Source organism: Oxyura jamaicensis, chromosome 1, assembly GCF_011077185.1.
Source record: "Oxyura jamaicensis isolate SHBP4307 breed ruddy duck chromosome 1, BPBGC_Ojam_1.0, whole genome shotgun sequence".
Lineage (NCBI taxonomy): Eukaryota > Metazoa > Chordata > Aves > Anseriformes > Anatidae > Oxyura > Oxyura jamaicensis.
Window position 1 is genome coordinate 167786511 of NC_048893.1, and position 17759 is coordinate 167804269.

The 17759-nt window shown below is 36.4% G+C and overlaps 2 long non-coding RNA genes across 2 annotated transcripts in view; both read left to right on the forward strand.

Annotated features, from left to right (window-relative positions):
* Positions 1–12725, forward strand: part of LOC118164231 — a 13672-nt gene extending 947 nt beyond the window's left edge. The window contains exons 2-3 of the long non-coding RNA XR_004749386.1: positions 5978–5983; positions 12569–12725. This is a non-coding gene — a long non-coding RNA (uncharacterized LOC118164231). The remainder of the gene's footprint in view (positions 1–5977; positions 5984–12568) is intronic.
* Positions 12726–14926: 2201 nt separating this feature from the next.
* The window catches only part of LOC118164220, a 20527-nt gene continuing 17694 nt past the window's right edge, over positions 14927–17759 (forward strand). Inside the window, exon 1 of the long non-coding RNA XR_004749381.1 lies at positions 14927–15091. This is a non-coding gene — a long non-coding RNA (uncharacterized LOC118164220). The remainder of the gene's footprint in view (positions 15092–17759) is intronic.

The window sequence follows — 17759 nt, forward strand, 5'->3', positions numbered from 1 at the left end:
TTTTTTTTTTTTTTTTTTTTTTTTTTTTTTTTTCCTGAGGTCTAAGAGTAATATTCTGATTTCTTATGCAGCCTATCTTTAGAAGTCTTTATTTGCTCTCCCAAAACTGTTTGTCCTGGGTTAAAGTAGAACTTTGTATTCCAGATGACTACCAAACAAAACTGTTTAAAAATGACAATTCAAGGGAAGTCAGTAAGTGTAATTACTTTTTTTTTTTTTTTGAATTTCAGCAAACTTTTTAATACTGTTTCTCACAGTATCCTTCTGGACAAAAAGTCCATCATACAGATAGACAAATGCATAGCACAGTGGCGAAAAATTGGCTGATGTGTTGGCCCAAATGCCAACATGCCAAGTAAATGAGGTTACATCATGCTGGTGGCCAATCACTAGGGAGATTCACCAGGGCTCTATTCTGAGGCCAGTTTTCTTTAATGTTTTTATAAATGACCTGTATGCAGATCATGTGTGCTAAGTTTGTAGGTGATACTAAGATAGGAGGAGCTGTTGATTCTGTCAAGGGTAGAGAGGCCTTGCAAAGAGGTCTTTTCAAAATAAAGGTATGGGCAATCACCAGCTGCATGAAGTATAAGAAGAGCAAGTACCGAATTCTGCACGTGGGACAGGCCAACCTGGGGGGACGAGAGGCCAGAGAGCAGCCCCATGAAAAAGATAACTCAAGTTCTAGTCAATAGCAGGTTGAATATGAGTCAACTGTGTGCCCTGACAGCCAGAAAGACCAACCATACCCTGGGGTGTATCAAGCCCATTCAAGGGAATTAATTGTCCCTCTTTACTCTGCATTGGTATGGCCTCACCTATAGTACTGTTTGCAGTTTTGGGTGCTGCAATATAAGGACATAAAACTATGTTACAGTTGGACTGGATGATCTGGAAGTTCTTTTCCAACTTTAATGATTCTATGATTCTATAATTTTATTAGAGAAAAAGTGTCCAAAAGAAAGGCAATAAAGATGGTGAAAGTTCTGCAGGAGAAGATGTATGTGTGGCTGAGGTCACGTGGTTTGTTCAATCAAAGGGTGACTTAATTGCAATTTACAGCTTCTTTTACAGGGGAGGGACGGGGGTGGAGGTTGGGTGTTTTTCAGTTCTCCCTGGTGACCAGCAATAGGACCCCAGGGAATGGCATGAAGCTGGGTCAGAGGAAGTTCAGATTGGATATTAGGAGGAGGTTCTTCACAGAGAAGGTGGTTGGGAACTGCAAGAGGCTTCCCAGGGAAGTGGTCACAGCACCAAGCTTGACAGAGTTCAAGAATCATTTGAACAACAATCTCAGACATATGGTTTAATCTTTAGGTAGTCCTGTGTGGATCCAGGAGCTGGACTTGATGATCCTTGTTGGTCCCTTCCAACTCAGGAGATTCTATGATTATATGATAATTTTAAGTGTCCTCTAAGAAATTTGTGTTTCTTTTCCTACCTGTAACAGGTAAAAGACTGTGTTATTGTTGAAATCAACTTGAACAGGCCAGCATACTGTATGAAAATGCAATACATCAAATTTTCAAACTTTTTTTTTTTTTTTTAAGATAGTTTGAATGTATCAAGAACTATGCAATCAATAAAATAGCTTATATATATATATATTTATGTGCCATTAAATAAAACATTTGTTTGTTTGTTTTCCTCACCACATATTTAAATTAGAAGGTTTTTTGTCACTTCAAAATACAAGAAAGCTTATTGCCTATCTTCAGAACATTCATATTACTAAATAATTTAAATAAATAAAAGAAGATGCTCAAAATATTTACATATGTTTCATCCCTTGAGTATTTTTTCTAAGTTCATTAAATTTATCCGCCATATTGCAGCTTTATAAAAAAGTCTACCTTTACTACTGCCTTTAAGTAGTTAGCTGAATTGTATCCTAGAAAGTTAGCAATGTCAATCCACTGCTGCTCGGCTTTGTATAATCTTGGTGAATTAATCCTCCCCAAATGAATGATAGTTGTTGCTTTACATCTAAATCTTTGTTAATAAGTGTGAACATTAAGATGGATCAGAGAACTGCAGTAATTATTTGGTTTGCCTATATGGAGATTTATGTTAATTCCAAACATGATTATGTCACATAGTGCCAGAATTTAATTTTAAGAAAGGATTACATGTAGATTAGCTGTTCTATTTAAAAATAAAATAAAATAAAAATCTCAAATGTATGTATGCGATATCACATTGTGAAACAACTTTTATTAGTACTTATATCCTAAAAGATATAAGCACTTGGTACATCGCATTTAAATATCATTCAAACACTTCTACAAGTTACTAAAACAATTGCTATTTTATGGATTACAGAAAACTAATAGTTTAGAGCTAGGTATAATGATGAAAACAATACAAGAAGAAAATGTGATAATATGAAACATAATATGGAACATGTTGACTCAGCAACTAAGCTATTTGCTTAGTGACCTGAAGTTGGAGTACTAAAGTATGCTTTAGTGGGATGTGTTAAAATGATAGTGTTCACTAGAATGTTATAAATAATAATAATAGTAATAATAATAATATAATAACAGGAAATATGCTTTTGTGATGGGGTTATAAAGAGTTTGTTGTGCAATTTGAGCATTCTTTTTGTATTAGCTTCCATCTGTACACATATATCACTCTACATATGAACTCAGTAAAAGCTCTAATTTTCACATCTCATTTTAACATTAACTTTCACCTTTCGATTTACAGGAACAGACCTTTCTACTTTGCATTTGCAAAAATATTAGGAACCAAATTACTGTTAGGTTCACTAATCTTTCCCAGGTATTTCTGAATTTCCTCCTAAAACATTGGTGAGACTCAACACTTTTGGGGGCATATAACAAAAATTATATGAGTTGTCCTTTTAATAACTCTAAAATTTCAACATAGGTTTATGTGGGAGTAGATTCTCTCTAAGAACTCTTGAATACTGTATCCTTAAATTTATCTTTAGTTCTCAGATCTATGTTTTTCTAATTTAGATTGTTTTTAGTGCTTTACCACTAATACTAATATGAATTGTTTTAACATTTTTCTAAATTAAACGTCTTTAACTACAAAAAAAATTATATATATATTTTCATATCTTTCTTTTTCTTTTTCTTTTTTTCTTCTTTTTCTGCCTTTCTATTTATTTAATTTGTTTTATATCAAATACATTGAAAATGATGGAAAGGGACTAGTTAGATTAGTAATGGGATGTGGTCAGTATTTAGGAATTAAAGTGTACAAAGGAAAGTTTCTAAAGTATGGTTAGTAAATCTTTAGTAACCTAATAAAAATGTAATTCTGGAAACTTTCTTAAGCAAAACAAACAAACAAACACTATGCTTTTACATCTACTGCTCATTTCTCTTTTCACGTAAGAAACCAAGTCAGGGTCAAACACTATTGGAGTGCAGAAGATGTATAGAGAATGGAAAATTCAGATAGAAGCCATTGGAACTCCAAGAGTAAGGAATAAAATGATAACATCTTGTCAAGTGTTCAATTTCAGTGCAGATTTTTTTAAAGGAATTCTCAGTTGTTTCTTTATCAAAGAAAGGTGCATGGTGTACAGGATCTTCAGCCTTAAACTTTTGCATTTAAAAATATTTGTGGGAGTTTGCCACAAAGGATCAGACTACATAGAAGTCAGTTACGTGAAGAACTGAAACATCAGTTATTGAGTTTTTAATTTTTATTTTTCATCTTCCTGACTCTTGATATTTGTCAGAATTGCTTTGCTTTTGTTTACAGTGTGAGACTGAAAAAAAGCAGGTCTTCTACAAGAAGAATATTTGCAGTAGAAATGTTTTATATGATTGTTCTCAAAGTGTATTTTGATATTTAGATAAATACCCTGAAGCTCTGAAGTTGGAAGTCTTTAATGCTCTGGAAACTGGTTTTCTGAATTGAGAACATAACTTTCTTCAGACTTGAAAGAAAGGCAAGCTGTCACAGATACAATCTGATGTGTACCACCCAAACATACTCCGCAAAACCCAAAATGCATCAGATTTAGATGGCAGCAGAAAACCCTAGCTAGCTTTCAGGTTCAAAGTATCTTGTACTGTACCTTGGCTTCCAAATGAAAATGGGGCAGGCTCAGAGATTCCCTTGATATCTAATGTCTTTGCTTCCTAATGTCATTGCTTCTCTCATTTAGGTTGCTATAATAATTTTCAATATACATGCAAGGATAGAGTGCCTTAAAGTGCCATTGTAGTGTAAGTTTTAACAGAAAGCCAGCACTGATGTGGAAATTTTATATTGGTAATAAAAAAGTATGGGGTGAGCTAGGGTATCATGTTGTGATGGCATTCCATGCAGTGTAAAGTTTTACTTAGGGAATTCCTCAATAGAAAAATGGCCAAGTAGAAATGTGGTTGCCTGTTGAAAATAAACATTGAGGTTATGCAATCTGAGTATAGCAATACTCTTCTAGAACACCTCCTTGATACTCTCAGAAGAAACATTACTAACTGCCAAAAACGTCTAAATTAAACTCCTTGAAGTAAGAGATCATTCTTATTTTTGTTGAGAAGATACTATACAATCTGTCAGGATAATAAAAAATAGTGATATTCAGTGATGGTATTTATTCACTAAATAATTAAACACTATCTGAAGGTCCTTGTGTTTGTGACTGTGATTTGGACTTTGTGTGCTGTTTTTCTCCCTGACAAAAATTATGTTCAATTATATTCATGAGTTCAATCATATAACAATTCATATTTATCATGGAACTGAAAAAAAATATAATTATTATTATTATTCTAAGTGTTTTTAAAAGTAATTTCATAAAAAATACTCTTTATATTTAATGTTTAATTTAAATGTAATTTAATGTAATTTAAATGGATATGTTACAAAAAGATGTAGTCCATTAAAATGGATTGGTGCTTAAATTTCCATTCCATAAACCAAGGGTTATGGTATGTTGGTGAGGAACTGGGCTCAGTTTAATCTCTGTAGTCAAAAGCAGAAAACTGAAGATGTATCGTAGGACTTATTTTACAGAACAGAATTCTCTATGATAAAGCTGTCTTCTTCGGTTCTTTGAATATCAGTAACTTTACTCCTTAACTTGAGAATAATGTACTTAAAATTTGGAAAAAAAAATGATACTAAATGTTTTACATGAATCACATTTAATATTCAATTATGTTTCTCCTCTCAGTTTAAATAAATAATAATAAAAAAAAAAAAACAGCAATTTGGGAAAATAAAATTCACTACCACCTTTTTTTTTTTTTTTTTTTTTTTTTTCTTTCCCCAGATAGCTAAGTCATTCCTAACTATTCTTTATACAAAGATATTGAGAAGTTATTGGAATTGTTTGTACATTGGGAAAAAAAAGTCTGGAAATATTTCACTTGAGAGTAAAATACATTTTAGAATTATATTCTTTTAATCTGCTGCTATAGTAAATTCATTGTACATATGAAGGAAAGAATATTCATGCTAATTGATATATTTACTTTGTTTTTAACCTAAGGCTCAACGGCTCAACATTTAAACATATAAACATTTAAATTATGACTTGACATTTAGTACAGATAATTTTTCAATAACTAAGCAAATCTTGGTTTTTCACCTGGTCAAGAAATTGAGAGATAGAGAGGTATTCTAGAAACTGGTACTTTCTATGCTTCAAGAAAATCAGGCCTTAAAGAAAAGTTAGATACACATGGACTCTTTTACAGTTTATACAGGAAGGCCTTCATCTAAGTGTAGAGTTAAGAGATTGATCACTGCTCTTGTTTTTCTCAGAAAAAAACAGTAACTCTGAGCTGAAGCCCAAAAAACAGACAAAGGGAGCTGATCACTGTAGCTCATTCCACTGAGAATTTGAAAGGGAAAAAAAAAAAAAAAAAAAAAAAAAAAAAAAAAAAGTGAAACTATGGTTCAGGATATGTTCAGGATGGTTCAGTACTGAATGGTACTGGAGTCGTTTTTTTTCTTGTAAGAGTGATAAATCCTAAAACAGAAAAAAGTTTGCCCTGGTGACTTCCTCAAGGCCTCTTGATCTCAGACTTTGAAGGAAGAGCTTCCAAGACACGAACTGTTGCTATGGCCAAGGATAGCTCCTCACGTTAAGTTTTAATTTTGCATTCCCTCTATATCTTTTTATCTCAGAAGCCCTGGTAGAGTTTAACATTGTCTAGCATGGCTTCTTGGCATCACATTTTAATGCTGCAAATATGTAATTAAGAACCTGGCAGTGTAAGTTGGTTTCTATTGGATTTAAATACTGCCTTAGAGTGTTTGTTTACAACCATAGTGGGAATTTGTTTTGTTCGATCTTTGTCTTCGTTAGTTTGTATGTCTGTGTTTTTTGTTTGTTTGTTTGTTTGTTTTTGTTTTCTGATTGATTGTTTTTCCTGGGGGAGGGTTGGGGGAGGGACACGGTACAACTTTGCACACTTTTTTCTTCAGCAGCATTTTTCCAAATAACCTAAAGTTCAGTGGTCAGAATGTTTACCTTGGGATCCAGAAAAAATAGATTTAAATGTTATCTGAAGAACTATCTCCCCTTTCTTGGAAATCACCAAAAGCAAGACTTCATCTCTGTGCATGGTTGATGAAGACAATGCTGAATTTTGTGTGTTATCTATCTTAAAGGAAAGTATGGAAACCAAACACTTGAATTCAAAACAGTAGAGTAGTGAATTACATGCAACACATGAGAGATGCAAAGCTGACTCTCAGATCTTTGGTGCTTCTGAATATGACCAGAAACAACTGCATGCAGACAGTAAATTTTACAAGTTCATGTATGAAAAATGAGTTCCTCATAACAAGTTTATCTTAAAATTAAATTATATTCTATCCAGAAATTAAATACTTAAAAGAGATATAGCAGTATTTGAAGAGTTCATTTCTACAATTTAAAGTTTACATTTAATACTTAATTTGATTACATTAATGTCCTAAAATACTTAATCAACTCTGGGATTACTTTGCACTGACAGGTAGAGAGTTCAGTGAGGTAAAGGAAAGATGCATGTTCTTTTGTGTACAGAAAAAAATATAATGTTGTCCAAACACATGAACACACACACACACACACGTTTGAAATCTCAAATCCTTAATAGTTTTTGCATTTCCACTGCTGTTAATTTATATTCACTTCTAATACCTATAAATTTACTGTAGATAGGGGTTGACCTTTAGATGCCTAGAATCCAACTCTTGAAATGGGATTTTCTTTATTTAATTTCTAATATATGCATAAAAATGAAATTAACTATGTTACAAGCAAATTTACACAGCTTAGATCCCTCTTCTCTTGTCATTTATATTATGATTGTACCAGTTATAAGTCTACTGAGACAGAAACATTATTTCCTTTTATGTTTATACAACGGTAAGCACGTATATGTCCTGAGGGTACAAACTCATGATATCCATAGCATAAATAAGACAAAGAATGATTTCTATGAATGAATTTCAATATATACTTTCAAAGCAATTCTTTTTTATTAGCATCTCTGTATGTGTGTGAGACGAAGGGTGGCAGAGAAGGAGGTATGCGGAGTTTTTTTATTAGTCATATTAACTTCCAGCTCCCAAATAGATAATTCCAAGTTAATTGTTGTCAAGTATTTTATTTAAAGAGGAGAACTTATAATACTTAAATGATATGCATAAAGGTTTGATCTGTGTTTGTTTTAAAAAACTATCATATTAATTATTATATTAATGGAAAAATTTTGAATTTGAGTGAAACCATAGTCATGGAGGTTTAAGTAGTGATGATTTATTTAGATTCAGCACTTGAAAGAGAACGTTAACATTGGAATCTAACACATCCTGTATTATTTTAAGTTATCTATTAACAATCCTAAACATAAAATCATGTGTGCACACCTTTGATTAGCAGAAGCCTTTCTGCAAGGAAGGGAAGTTAAGACCAAACAAGCATAACAATGTGGGCTAGTGAGTGAGAAAGCATGTGAGGTAATCAAGTAGTCTAAATGCTCCAGTTTCATTGTTTTGTTTTTTTTTTTTGTCCAGATCTACCACCTGGACCCACCACCTAGATCTCCATTATCAAGATCAACTATAGGTTGTCATTCTCTCTGTTTCACCCATGTGCTCGTATTGCTCCTGTCTGTTTCTCACACTCTTGTTGTTACTATCTGCAACAGGACAGCATGCATCAGTTATCACCTCTCCAGGAACTTTGGGTTCCACCCTTCAAACACTTAAGACTTCTGTTAAAAACACAGTGAGACATTTAATGTTTAGACAGACACCAATATCTTGCTAAAGTGCATAGCTCTGGTAGTTAAATAAATGTTGTGATTTATTGTGTCTTTCTCCTGACACCCCCTTGAGGTAATATACTTGTCTATTTGTTTCATGAAACCAACTGCAAAAGGAAAATACCTCTGTGGTAACAGTTACCATACCAGTGATCAGATATACTGAAGGTTATTTTTCTCCATGCAATCATTACCCTGAATTTATTAGAATTTATAAACATTTGCTTTCGTTTGCATTTTGATTAATTTATTTTGTGTCATCCTTAACCAACTCTTCGCAGTCATTTTCAGCTTTCATTACTGGAATAACCACATATCATCAACAAAATTTGTTCACCACTTTTTCCAGATAATGATCATTACAGGCTACAACAATGAACCCTGCAGGTTATATGGGTTAATCTTGCTTATATGCTTATAAATTCCTTCGAAGAACTCTAATAGTTTATAAAACAAATTCTTTCTAAAAGCCTTGTTGATTCTTCCCCATTATATTTACCACCATCTCCATAAATTTTATTATTTTCTATAACATTTTGAAAGTTGAGAAACGAAAATTCCTTGCCTATATATATATATATGTATATATATATATATGTTTTCCCCTAGAGCGAGCCTCTTTTATTTTAACATGTTAGTTGACATTTTAAAAGTTTATCAACTTTAACATTTCCTAGCAAAGAGTTTTATAATTAAGTTTCTTCCGAATTCATTGGGAAAATCATAGGTTTCTAACACACTGTTAATGAATAGTAATAAACCTTTTAAGAAAGACAGGAAAAGTACTATTCATCTACTTATTTGAAATATCTTCTGCTAGTATTCTATTGTAAGTCAGTTCCTGTAATTCATCCCTTTAATGTGTGAACATTCTTTCTGGTTCTTCCATAGTAACAGTGATGCAAATATTTTCACTCCATGAATGACGCTTACTGAACCATCTATTTGACTCCCTATGAGATTACTGATTCTGATGTGATTAAAACAATGTTATTTATTTTATCAAAATCTCAAAATCTTTTTCTGGCTTGTCTTGTAACAGAAAATTGTTTTTGTTTATTCAGACCTTCCTTCTACAATTTTGTGAGATTCAAAGGACAGAAAATTACCCTGAAAATGATTTTTTAAAATATTAAGAATAAGACAACAATCAATCACTCATTAACATACTCACAGGGCCTTATTTATTTATTTATTTTTATTCCTTTTATACAGTTACAGTCAAGATGCAGTTTTGCTTAGTTTAAGATTTGATGCTATTACTTAAAATAACATAAAGAAAAGCATTAGCAAAGTAAATGTTTGATACACAAAGAAATAGAAGGTAAAAGAAAGAGAAGATAATAGAAACACTTAAAGTAAAAATCGCCATTTCTAAAAAGGAGACCTGAATTCTTTATGATTACATTTTATGCTTTGACACTTTTCAATTCACTGAAAGCTAGTGATAATAAAGAAAATTACTTATTCTGATCAGCAGCTTAAATGAAACCAATAAGGCTTAAATAGTCTAACTTTTTTGTTAGTTAAATGTACTTTTATCTCTTAGAGCTAAAGTGGATAATGAAACTTGTTACTTAAGGGACTTATCAGTGAAAATGGAAATTTTGATAATTTTGTGTTGCATGTCTAGGGTGTCAGAATTACATATGATTAAAATGTTGCTTTCAGGGCTAAGAGTTCTATGAATTGTGAATTAATACGTTCTAAGGGAATGGAGTTAATAGATTTCCCTTTTTCTCTTTTCAATTAGAGATAAAAGTGAGTTTCTTTTTCTGTTTCTGACTGTCTCAAAACACATTTTAAATGATCTTACTCAGAAGAAATATAGATAATTCTTTAACTTTGCTGTCCATTAGATAAGCAAAAATAGCTGTTAGATAATAAAGAATGATCCTGATGGAGGCCTTAGGGTTAGACACTGATGATTACAAAGAGCTTCTTTTTCAAGAGATGTAAGGTTTAAAGAATGTTTTAAGCTGATATATACAGACTGAGAGGAACAGACTAACTTTAAATGTAGTGTGCATGAAGAAAGGTTGAGGGATAAGCAAAATATCTTAAATTAAAATTAGGAGATAACTATAAAGGAACACCAGGCATTAAAGAACAGCAACTGGATTAAAAGTTTAACATTTGTCTACAAGGACATTAGAATGTGTAACCACTATGCCTACAGCTATCTAAACATATGTGGAAATAACTCTTTCCTAAAAGGCTTAATGGACTAAGTAAAAATAAATAAATAAACAAACAAATTAATTAATAAATGTGCTAGTAAGATAAAAAATGTTAAATAACTTTTGCTATATTATACACTGAAGACAGTGCCAAAAATTAATTAATTAATTAATTAATTAAGGTCTTCAGACTTAGTTCAGTGAGATACTACCAAAATGCACTGCCCTTAAAACTCTTGGTTCTGAAATTACAGTCCTAAGCCATTCATTGGTTATCTAGGTAAAAATATTTGCAGCCCCATCACATTTATTTAATAATCTAAAATGGCTCTGGATACTGAATAATAAATGTTTAAATGTGTTATCTTTAGATTCACTGTGAGTCTTTGTAAATGACCTAGTGTCTCATCCACCCTCATAAGAATTTATTATAGTGATGTTTTTGACAACTCCAATTTTCAAAATGAAAAGTTATCTGAAATTATTAGTTTTAATTAAAGACAAGCAAAAGTAGAAAAACTTGAGACAACCTGCCATTTTGATGGTACCAACTGTAGAGAATGATGGTATTAAAACCAAGAGAAAAAGCAGGGAATAAACATTCATTTTCATATAATCATAAAATTATTGAATGGTTCAGGTTGGAAGCGACCTTAAAGATCATTTATTTCCAACACCCCTGCCATGGGCAGGGATGCCACCCACTAGATCAGGTTGTCTGAGTCTTCATCCAAATTGGTCTTGAAAACTTCCAGCGATGGGGCATCCACTACTCTGGGAAACCTCTTCCAGTGACTCACCACCTTATGAGTGAAGAATTTCCTCCTTACCTCTAATCTAAATCTCTCCTCTTTTAATTTAAAACCATTCCCCCTTGTCCTGTTATTGTGTGCCTGAGCAAAAAGTTTTTCTCCTTTTTCATAAGCCTCCTGTAAGTATTGAAACATCACAATGAGGTCTCCCCAGAGCCTTCTCTTCTCCAGGTTGAACATCCCCAGCTCTCTCAGCCTTTCGTTATAGGAGAGGTACTGCAGCCCTCGGGTCATCTCAGTGGCCCTCTTCTGGACTCACTCTAACAAGTCTACATTTCTTGTGCTGGGCACCTCAGACCTGGATACAGTACTCTAAGTAGGGCCTCACAAGGGCAGAGTAGAGGTGAACAATCACCTCCCTCAAACTGCTGGCCACACCTCTTTTTGATGCAGCCCAGGATGCAGTTGTCCTTCTGGTCTGCAAGCACACACTGCTGGCTCATGCTGAGCTTTTTTCATCTGCCAGAATCCCCAAGTCCTTCTCTGCAGGGCTGCTCTCAGTGAGTTCTTCTCCCAGCCTGTACTCATGTCTGGGATTGTCCCGACCCAGGTGCAGCAGCCTTGCACTTAGACTTGAACTTCGTTATGCTCACATGGGCTCATATCTCAAACTTGTCCAGGTTTGTTTAAATGAGAAAATGGTAAATAATAGAATAATGTTATGAGTAATCCTGATATGATGAATTGAAGAGAAATTAAAACCACAGACCTGAAAATCTTGTAATTTCACATAAACTTCTGAAGGTACCACTGACAGACTATTTCTTAAGTGTGAGAGTGTGGCCATGGGGGTCGACAAGCCCCATGGTTGGTGATAACATCGATCACATTGGACTCTTAACGATGAGGCCATCAGGAATGTAAAGAGTTTAGAGGGAACAAAGAAAGGTGATTCAGGAGACGCCTTGCCCTCTCAGGTTGCTTGTTCTCCAGCCTTAAGGCATGGAAGTTGCTGGGTGTTTGCTGTTGCCAGGCAAAGTTGTTGACCAATTAATAGTTATTGGAAAAGTACTGCTGTAGGGCGAAAGGTATAAGAAGGGAGCCTGTCCTCAATAAGAGATAGATAAAGTTATGTCCTCAATAAGAAGATGAAGTTACGCCCTCAGTAAGAGAGAGCTGAAGTTATGTCATTAATAAAGTGGTAACAGTTACTGATCCCGAAAGAACCCTGGTGTCCATGTGGTCATTATGCCACAAATGATCAAATGGTGCCTGAACAGGGACATGAACAAAAGGAACGGGGAGTACCTGAAGAACAGCAACAGGCTAACAGAACAGAGACAAAAAATAATAATAATAAACAAACAAACAAAAAAAGAATGAATAGAAACAGGCTAACAGAAGAGGGACCAGGAGAGGAAAAGGGACACTGATCACCTCATGAAGATAGGTTTGGCCAGACTCAGAAAACTGCTCAGAGAAGCTCGTACTGAAAGTCACTGGAAATTGGCACACCACAGCTGGAAAGAAGCTCGTACTGAAAAGTTGCTGGAGAGAAGCGCACCGGAGTTGGAAGGAAGCTCAAGCTGAGAGAAGCAGACCTGTGCACACAACTGCCCCTCACTGGCCAAAGGTAAGCAGTTGCAAGCTATGCGGAATCATATGGCCTTAGAAACAAAAAATGTCCTGGTCACCTTCCAGCTTATTCCCTTTACTGTGAATCAGGCAGTTTATGATCCTGAAACAGGGGGCCAAACTGAGGTCAAGGTGTGGGACTCTGCTACTAAAAATGAAAAGGTTGCATTGGGATTTCTAGGCACCTGGCAAGCAACCTCTGAGGCATTAAAGAGCCATGTGGGACTACAAAAAGAAACATGCGGTTTTCCAGACAGTGAGGGAGCTGCGGGCTCTTTTACTGATTTGCCTGCTACTCCATGCACCTGCTACTGCAATTGCAGACCTTTGCTGTTACGCCCCCTGGTGACCACGACATTCCTTTTGATCCAGGCCCTATAGGCCCTGAAAAGGAGCCGGATCTGTTTCCCTTAGATCCATGAGGAATAGGATACATAAGGCTGGAAGGCTGAGTTGCTTAACAACTTAAAGCGAGACATATTGTTCCCATGACTATCCCTGGAGCTCTCTGGTGTTTGTAATCAAGAAAAGGATTGGAAAATGGAGACTGTTATCTGAGAAAATTAACGAAGTCATGGGAGATATGGGAGCACTTCAATCGGGACTGCCATCTCCAACTATGCTCCCCCAGTCATGGACATTAATAGTAACACACTTAAAGGACTGTTTTTTTATGTTCATGTTTTAATTGATACCTTTTCTCATTGTATTTTTACATTTGTTCATGCAGGAGAAAAGGCAAAGGATGTGTGTAAACATCTTCTGTCAGCTTTTGCGAAATTAGGAGTTCCAAAAACAATTAAAACAGATAATGTGCCAGGATAAGTGGCCCATGCGACCCACTTTTTTTCAACAGTGTGGCATTCAACATCTGACTGGTATATCTCATTATCCCACGGGTCAAGCAATTATTGAACAGGCCCATGGCACCCTAAAACCTATGCTTGAAAAACAAAAAAGTGGGAGTACAGGTATGACTCCCCAGGAAAAGATAGCTAAAGCATGCTGTGTTCTTAATTTTTTTAATCGATGGACAGAGGAAGGTCCTCCAATTCACAAACATTTTAATCACAATACCTTAAACTCAGTTAAAGAAAGGGCACAAGACATGGTAAAAAAATTAAGCACCAACCAATGGGAAAAGCCCTACTGTCAAATAACTTGGGGCCAAGGTTATGCTTGTGTTTCAACAGGAACCGGTCCTAGATGGGTCTGTCCAGATGTCTCATCATCTGCCATAGCATGATCACAGCACTCTCCTCAGAGGTTTGGACTCCACCTCAAACAAAAAACACCGTATGGGAGGGTCCCGCTGACATATGCAGGACCCACAGACAAGGACTCCAGAAGCTGGAAGGGCAGCCAGTCACCCCCCACTCACCACCCCCCTTCCCCCCGACTGGGCAGAACTCAGTGCCTTCCTCTCCCAGGGATATGGTTACAAAGTTTGTTAAAGGTAGAGTTAGTATGCCTTGTAGTTTTCCTCTGTGTTTTAATTTGTGTTAATCGTGCTTAATTTGTGTTAATTGTGCTTTTTGATGTTAATAAAGAAGGGGGAGATGTGGGAGTGTGGCCATGGGGGTCGACAAGCCCCATGGTTGGTGATAACATCAGACTCTTAAAGATGAGGCCATCTGGAATGTAAAGAGTTTAGAGGGAACAAAGAAGGGTGATTCAGGAGACGCCTTGCCCTCTCAGGTTGCTTGTACTCCCATCGTTAAGGCATGGAAGTTGCTGGGTGTTTGCTGGTTGAAACTGTTAAAATTTATTGTTTAATGCTATATGATAATCACATTATTAGTGTGGTTTCAAGGGTTAACGAAACACAGGAAAAGATGGCCTCACATGGGTTGGTGTTGATCATGTTTTGTTGCTTTTAGGAACCTTGTGGAGGGCAGAGCATGCACAGAAGAAGAGGAAGCTGGTCAGGGCCACCTGGACGAAATCCAGGAACCCACAGGGTCTGTGCAGCAACAAAAGTTTGCTAGAGGTGGGTGATGGGGGCGGAAACGTGAGCCTTCATCCCCACAACCCCCAACGACCACCACCAACAGACACCGTGCAGGTGCCAGAAGGAGGAGTTTGTGAAAATACTAATTATAATAGGAAGCAGGGATAGGTCATACATACGTATAGGCATACTCTGGTTTCTTATGAATATGTAAAAGCAATGTTCTGTATATTTAGAAAGTTCGACAGTTGTGTGTGCGTGTTGGTAGAGCGTAGATTCCACACATACCCAGCGCTGTTTACTTGCCTTTTATAAGTATTACTACATTCAGATTGAGTTGTGTCTTCATTTATAACATGCTTAAAAAATTAATTTTCCTTTTATGATAAGATCATCCATATAATCAATCAAGGGAAGCCAGCTGATGTAATATTTTTAGATTTCAGTAAAGCTTTCAATAGTTTCCCATAGGATCCTACTAGACAAAATGTTCTGCATACAGATAGATAAAAACATCATACGATGGGTAAACAATGGGTTGATGGGGAGGGCTCAAACGGCTATGGTAAATGAGGTTACATCAGGTTGCTGGCCAGTTACCAGTAGGGTCCCCCAGGGCTCCATTTCAGGGCCCGTTCTTTTCTGTGTTTTCATAAATGATTCAGATTTAGGACCAAAATTGTTTTGAATAAATTGGCTGATGAAGCTATACTGGGAGCAGCTGTTGACTCTGTTGAGGGTGGAAAGGCATTTCAGAGAGATCTGGACACATTGGAGAGCTGGGCAATCACCAGCCACATGAAGTTTAAAAAGAGCAAGTGCCAGGTTCTCCACCTGGGAAGGGGCAACCCCAGCTATATGTACAGACGGGGGGACAAGATGCTGGAGTGCAACCCCACAGAGAGGGATCTAGGGGTTTTGTTTGATAGCAAGTTAATATGAGCCAGCAGTGTGCCCTGGCAGCCAGGAGGGCCACTGGTACCCTGGGTGCATCAAGCACGGAATTGCTAGTCAGTTGAGGGAAAGTGATTGTCCCACTCTACTCTGCGCAGGTGCGGCCTCACCTTGAGTACTGTGTGCAGTTCTGAGCACCACAGTACATAAAGGATGTGAAACTATTGGAAAGTGTCCAGAGAAGGCTACGGATATGGTGAAGGGCCTAGAGGAGAAATATGAGGAGCGGCTGAGGTCAGTTAGCCTGTTCAGCCTGGAAAAGAAGAGGCTGAGGGGAGACCTCATTGTGGTCTACAGATTCCTCACGAGGGGGAGTGGAGGGACAGGCACTGATTTATTCTCTCTGGTGATTAGTGATATGATCTGAGGGAATGGTGTCAGGTTGTGACAGGTGAGGTTCAGGATATCAGGAAAAGGTTCTTCACTGAGAGGGTGGTCACGCTCTGGAATAGGGTCCCCAGGGACATAGTCACTGCATCAAGCCTGTCGGAGTTTAAGAAGCATTTGGATAATGCTCTTAGTCATATGGCCTGAATTTTGGGGTAAACCTGTGTGATGCCAGGAGTTAGACTCGATGATCCTTATTGGTCCTTTCCAATTCAGTATATTATATGATTCTATGAAATATTATGTGGCATCTTAAATTAATTTGTAAACAAAGACCAGTTATGAACATTACAATCAATATAGCAATTATAAATATATAAAATAATATTATACCAATATGAAATGCAATATTTATGTTTGAGATCTGTATATTTTTCCAGTTTTTAGAGTCAACCATATGACTTTATGTTGACTGCTAGAACAATTGCAAAATGTGCCGTTAGGGATGGGCAAAATGGTGACTGTAGCAGGCATGTAGTTTTTCTTTTTTTGTGATACATGTGCAAGGGATAACTGAAGATTCAATCTTCTCTTTCCCATCTCGTTATGAGGAGGGGAAGAGGTGATATGTGTGTTTCTGGCCTTTGGATTCTCTTTCTCTGCATCAGAAACACTTGAGAGGAGATATCTGCCTACAGCCACAAAAGCTATTAAAAATTACAAAAGCTCAGATCAGCAATAGCATTCTGCAGTTCATCCAGGTTTTGCAGCTTGAGAATTGCAAATATCTTGGGTCTGCTAGTGCAAAGTAGTGCCTTCAGGAAGGCTTTCTAAAAACTGTACAGGGGGTGTATTTTAACACTCAGGCAAGGAAAGAGAAGCTTACAATAACAACTCTAAGGTACATTTCAATACTTTTCAAAAGCATCCCAAGCATTTGGAAGCCTAAACTCTAAGTTATAAAAATCACCGTTCAAAGCACAAGAACTCCTAAGCCACTTAGAATACCCCTACATCAGCATTTTATTTCAGGAGTGCACTTTGAAATAAATTGCCCTGTTATCATCCTCTGACTTATGTCTTCATGTCCAAGAGCTCAAACTCAGAGAGTAAAACTGGATTCCTTCCACATAAAAGCACTCCAGAAGGTAGGTTTCAGGAAAGCACAAAATGTGTTCTAGTCACCATTCATCTTTCAGTCCATGAGACCAGAAGAAACCTATTCCAAAATAACCCGTTTCCCCTAGTCCAAAGTGTCATAGCCCAGTAAATACTTTTTTTTTTTTTTTTTTTTTATTTTCTTTTTTTTTTTTTTTCTTGCTAGTGTCAGGTGGTGATCTGACAGTGCTCAGGACTCTATCTGAGCTTGCCTTGGCCTGAGTTCGTTTTACCTTTTTGAAACAGTTATAGAGCTCAAATGACCACTCGTTGCCCTGCTGTAGCTGAAGATCTGGGATACCATATTAAGTGAACTTCTGAAACTCCTTGGTTGTCATGGTGTAACAGACAACAGCCCATTAAATTAAACTGTGTGCAGTTTTCCAGCTTAAACTGGGAACCAGTAAGAAGAAAGCAGAGAGTGGTAAGAAAACATGCAAAAATAGTCCCAGATGGCCACAAGGGGAGGGGAGAGGAGGGAGGGCAGGGCAGGGCAAGGAAGGGAAGGGAAGGGAAGGGAAGGGAAGGGAAGGGAAGGGAAGGG